The sequence below is a fragment of the Leptosomus discolor genome, chromosome Z (genome assembly GCF_034619465.1).
Source record: "Leptosomus discolor isolate bLepDis1 chromosome Z, bLepDis1.hap2, whole genome shotgun sequence".
In the NCBI taxonomy this organism is placed as follows: Eukaryota; Metazoa; Chordata; class Aves; order Leptosomiformes; family Leptosomidae; genus Leptosomus; species Leptosomus discolor.
The window spans coordinates 37,187,338-37,193,337 of record NC_141419.1 but is presented as its reverse complement, the minus strand read 5'-3'; positions in this window follow the sequence as shown (position 1 = coordinate 37,193,337).

Here is a 6,000-nt window from a genome sequence, read left to right as displayed (position 1 = left end):
AATGTGCTTCACTGAGAATGGTTTTGTTATTTAGCAGTGAATAGATACACGGGAAGTAGAACAATCCCATCCATGGGGCACTTTATCTACAATGAACACTTTCTGAGTGTGTTACAAAAGCAGATACTCACCACCAGAATCAGCAGTTTGCCTGTTGTCTTCGTAGCAAATGGAGTTTGTGTGGCCATTAAACAGTATTGCAAACGGAGTACATCATCTGCTACACAATGCACGGAGCTCTCCCTGCCAGGGCTTGAGCGTCTGTGTTTTGTAGCATGCCCAACCTCAGCCAACTAAAAGGCGATGACTGAAAAGACAGACACTTTTTATTGTTGCATTCCCCTTGTCTCTGCTATTACTTCCAGCTCCATCTCTGACTCCCTGAACTTCCCTTGCCCAGAATATTGTCTCAGTGTGAATCCAAACAACCTCTGTCTTCAACATCTCTTATTGAACAGTATTTTTGTAATAGGATGATAAACCAGTGCACCATATTTTGTTATAAGCAGCACAGCTGGAATTTATAGTGTGTTTGACGTTAATTGTCCCTCAAGTAATGGAAATGACTTCTCCTTTACACTAGCATGGGACACATCAGGTGACCAGCCAAGTTCTGAACTAGTTGCTGCCCCTTCATTAATCCTTATGTATCACATTCAAAATACAAAATGCATTAAGAGCAGCTGCACCGTTTCTCGGCGCATCATCTCTGTGATGAGCTGTAGAGTATCCTGCAATATGCTGTGACTGGTAATGCATCACCCTCAATCAGCTAATCTGGCTGGCTGAAGGTTTGACTGAAGGAAAGAGATTCAAGAATGACTCAGAATATACCTGGAGTAGTACATACTGATGCCTATTGCCAATGAGATCTCTACCTTAACTACTATAACTTTACATCTTGTTGCTATAACTAATAATCTGACATCAGTTCTCCTTAATAGCAGTGTAAAATAGAAGTAATCCCAATCATTTAAATGAGCAGCAGTAATGGAATGAGGGTCATAAAATCCACTTTTAGCCTACATTTTAACAGTAATTATATTTTTTTTTCCAGAGAATAATCACTACTTTCTGGAGCTGAGCTTTTAATACTATTGCAAGATTTTAATCTAGGTACTGGAATTTTTGAGACTTCATTTTAGAAAAAAAATAGGAAAAAAAAAAATCATAAGGTAATCATCACTTTAAGAATACATTCAAAGCAGCCTCCACACTCAGGAGCCTGGAACATTTCATCCCATAAGCTCCCTTAGATCATGGGTTTTTCAGGTAGGGTGCATGACGTATATGATCTGTAAAACAGCCTAAAGATACTCTAAACATCATCAGTCAGACAAGTAACAACCTACTCACTGCTTTTTAAATCCTCAAATTAAATCGATTTCTCTTTCACGGTTCCATGCTGCACTACCACGAACTCATGATTTCTCAAGAGATGTACTGCAACTTGTCCCCGATTGCCGGGGGGGACTGGAAACTTGCCCCTTTGTGAGCCAGAACAGTAAGCTGAGGCAGGAGATTCAGGCTTTACAAGTCATATCAGAGCCACAGTCATGTCTGATGATGCCCTGGTTCAGGTAAAATATTGCTTATCTGTCTTTTCACTCTTGTGCAGCTTACAAGCTGTTTCTGTTTTGCGTTCATCTCTACATGGAGCTGAATCATGCTAAGATATTAATAGTCCACAGAATAGACCTCTTCCTGACTCAAATGACAATTTTGCCTGCGAAGTGAAAGTTTGTTAAGCCTTGTAATGTGCTGATGCATTTACTGACCTTTTATGATCTTTGCCTGGAGTTGAACTTTCCAGAGTTACTCACACCTAAGCATCGATCATTTGCTTTTACACCGAACAGGGCCCTGTCCCAAGGTCTTTTGCACACACAGGCACACAGAGTGCTAGCAATCACTGTGAGACATTTGAGCACAGAGTGAGGAGAATCGCTGTGAATCCCCTTCTGCCCTTGTAGATCTTTCCCATCAATATTTCCTGAGATGCAGAGAACTTCTCAGTCTTTCACATTTTCTAAATGGCTAGCCCATTTGTTTGGCTTAATCTGAAATAAAAGACATCTGACTAAAACACAAGGTTATTCTTTGTGTGTAAAAGACGTAACAAGGAGCCTTTCACACTCTCTGGGGGTCAACAGAGAGGATAATGGGTATCAGCAGTCCAGACTGTTTATGCTGTCTTTGGAGCATCTTCCTCTGCAAATGTAGTTTTATTATTCTACAAAGACATATACTTCCTGTCTACTTCTGACTCAGCCTTATTCCAGAACTAAACCTCTTACCAAGACGCCTTTGTGCAAAATGTCCTCCCTTTCATCTAGACAGGGAAAGTCACACAAAGTGTGTGCTGCTTCATATTGCATCCCCAGACATCTGATCCTTTAAGTAAATTCCTCAATGACTTTCATTCTTCATGAGCATTCTTAATAAAATAAGCTCCACAGTATCTACGATCAGGACTGAGGAGCTTAAATTAAATAAACTGTCTAAATAAACACAATTTTTATGAAAGGGAGAACTGGAAGCAAATATACTGAGCCCAACAGTCTTCTGATGCTGTTCATTTTGCTTCAGTAAGGATTTAGCAATGCTCAGCATCATTTTGGCTCAATATTTGCAGGTGTTATTTCAGTATTGTTGAGCCAAGTCCATTCTGATCTGTGAACTGCACCTGTTATTCATTTACCCCTTCTCAGCATGGAATGACAACCAGGTTAAACTTCTACCATTTTGCAATGTGCAGAACTAATTCACTGGTGGTACAAATCCTTAACTAAGGTTTACACTAGCCTTACTCCAAAATATGAGATTTGTTTCATCATGGAATGGTTTGGGTTGGAAGGGACCTTCAAAGATCATCTAGTTCCAACCCCCCTGCCATGGGCCAGGACACCTTCCACCAGACCAGGTTACTCAAAGCTCCATCCAACCTGGCCTTGAACACTGCCAGGGAGGGGGCAGTCACAGCTTCTCTGGGCAACCTCTTCCAGTGTCTCACAACCCACATCATAAAAAATTTCTTCCTTATGTCCAATCTAAACCTGCCCTTTTCAGTTTAAAACAGTTGCCCCTTGTCCTGTCACTATAGGTCCTGATAAAATATCTCTCTCTTTCTTATAAGCTTTTTGTATACTGAAAGGCCACACTAAGGTCTCCCCAGCGCCTTCTTGTCTCCAGGCTACTCCAACCCTCTCAGCCTTTCCTCATAAGAGAGGTGTTCCATCCCTCTGATCATTTTTGTGGACCTCCTCTGGACCCACTCCAACAGGTCTGTGCCTTTCTTATACTGGGGACTCCAGAGCTGGACACAGTACTCCAGGTGGGGTCTCACCAGAGCACCATTTCGTACACAATGACCACAGAGATTTTTTTTTTTTTTTTTTTTGGTCAGAGTTTAATATCTTGAAGGTAATATCTGTGGAAGAACTGTAGAACTGTTGCCATATTGGATAAGCAAGTCACATTTCAGTGTATGTGTAAAATCAGAACACAAATTAAAACTTCACAAAAAGAAGGGTAACCAATATTCACCTGTACATGACAACTTCTAAGACTTGAAGGATCTGCGGCTGATTTTTGGGACGCATTTTTTCATTCAGGTGTGGTTCAGAGCATCTACCAACCAGCAGTGAAAGATCAAACCAAATAAAACTTGGCAGAGACCTAGCATCAGAATCCCAGACATGTGGTTGCCTTCTGTGCCAAATGTGGTAGGGATAGAAGTATTGTGGCTTACTGTACACACAGAAATGTTTGTATTTTGCATGAAAAGGCTAAAGGTTTGTTTGTAATACAGTGGATTATTTTTCACTTACTGAAACGTACACTCAACTGCCAGTTAAAGATTCTGGCTACTGCTGTCAAACAAGCAATCTCCTTTCAAAGTAATGCTGTAATTAAAACTAGTGCTAGAGGGCATTCGGAGCACAATGGGACTGCTTCTCTGATTATAACAGAGATATAAAGAAGTAAAGAACAGAGAATTTTGTTCATCTGCAGTTATCATTCTAGTATGGATCAATTACAGATTGGGGGTGCATTGTGTGGCTGTGCATGCAAAGTGGGAGTCCTGTTCTCCCCTCACATTTAACTGACACACATAGGTGTGTTCTGCCACACTTCCTGCTCTAGACACATTTTTGCCACATGTTATGGCAACATTAGTAGTCACAGAGCAGCAAAATAAGCAGTACCCCTCCTGGATAGGGAGAGCAGGGGAGCAAGGCAGAGGGCTACCTCTTAAAGGAATTCTAACTCGTACATCAATAGGTAAAATGACTACTCAAATACAACTTTATCTTGTATTACTTTCTTAATGGTTTTATTCTGTTTCTATTCCTCTCCTTTAGTTTTACAGAGCTTAATCCTAAAGCCTTGCAATATATCCTCCTATTCACCAGCTGTCACCCAGCATTTACCCTGCACATACTTCACCACTAATTTGGTCCAGTGCTTCCTATGGAAGTCGCAGACCACATACCTCTGCTGTCAATGTCTATCACCCTTTCTCTTGCCACACCATAAGACTTCTCACACCACGAGAGCAATGTTTTGTTTTATCTCAAACTGCTTCACATCACCAGCCAGATTTAGGGAATTCAAGACAAACTTCCATGCCATACCAAGAAGGAGGAGCTACAGTCTAGGTGGCTGACTGAAATATCTCCACAGCCAAAATCATTAATTTCAGTCCTGGTAGGGGCACTAGACCTGATATACAACTCAAGAGATCTGGGACATCAGCTGAAGCACAATCACAACTGAGGCAAGCATTAACACCTGCCTAGTGCTAAGGCAGGAGGTCTGTTTTCACAATAAAAATGTGTCCAAAAGTAGCATGATTTGGGCTGCCCTGGTAGGGAAGAAAAGCTACAAGCCAGTGTGATCTTACACTGGCAGGGCACTGCCAGAGCAGAATTGAGTTTTCCAGCTTTTGTAATCCTTTAGTTCTGGTTTGCCTAGCTCCAAAACCTAGCACCAGAGTTTGAAAGTTTCATAGAGCTTGTTTCAAGTCCAAAAACTACTGCTCACACTAGAGAAGACTATTTATTCAGCTATACAGCAAGAAGTGTTTGTTATAACCCCTCATTTTAGCAATATGTCTCTCCAGTCACAGAATGGTAGAGGTTGGAAGGGACCTCTAGAGAGTACCCAGTCCAAACCCCCTGCCAGAGCAGGTTCACCTACAGCAAGTCACACAGGATCACGTCCAGGCAGGTTTTGAGTATCTCCAGAGAAGGAGACTCCACAGCCTCCCTGAGCAGCCTGTTCCAGTGCTCTGTCACCCTCAAAGGAAAGAAGTTTTTACTCATGTTCAGGTGGAACTTCCTCTGCTCCAGTTTGTGCCCGTTCCCCCTTGTCCTGTCGCTGGGCACCACTGAAAAGAGCCTGGCCCCATCCTCTTGACACCCACACTTTAGATATTTACAAGCATTAATAAGATCCACTCTCAGTCTTCTCTTCTCCAGGATTAAGAGCCCCAGGTCTTTCAGCCTTTCCTCAAAGAGGTGCTCCAGTCCCCTCATCATCTTTGTAGCCCTCTGCTGGACTCTCTCTGGTAGTTCCCTGTGTCTCCTGAACTAGGGGGCCCAGAACTGGACACAGTACTCTAGATGTGGCCTCACCAGGGCAGAGTAGAGGGGCAGGAGAACCTCCCTCAACCTGCTGGCCACACTCCAGAATACCATTGGCCTTCTCGGCCACAAGGGCACACGGCTGGCTCATGGTCAACTTGCTGCCTGCCAGGTCAACCCCCAGCTTGTACTGGTGCACGGGGTTATTCCTCCCCAGGTGCAGGACCCTACACTTGCCCTTGCTGAACCTCATTAGGTTCCTCTCTGCCCAGCTCTCCAGCCTGTCCAGGTCTCACTGAATGGCAGCACAGCCCTCTGGTGTGTCAGCCACTCCTCCCAGTTTTGTGTCATCAGCAAACTTGCTGAGGGTGCACTCTGTCCCTTCATCCAGGTCATTGATGAATATGCTGAA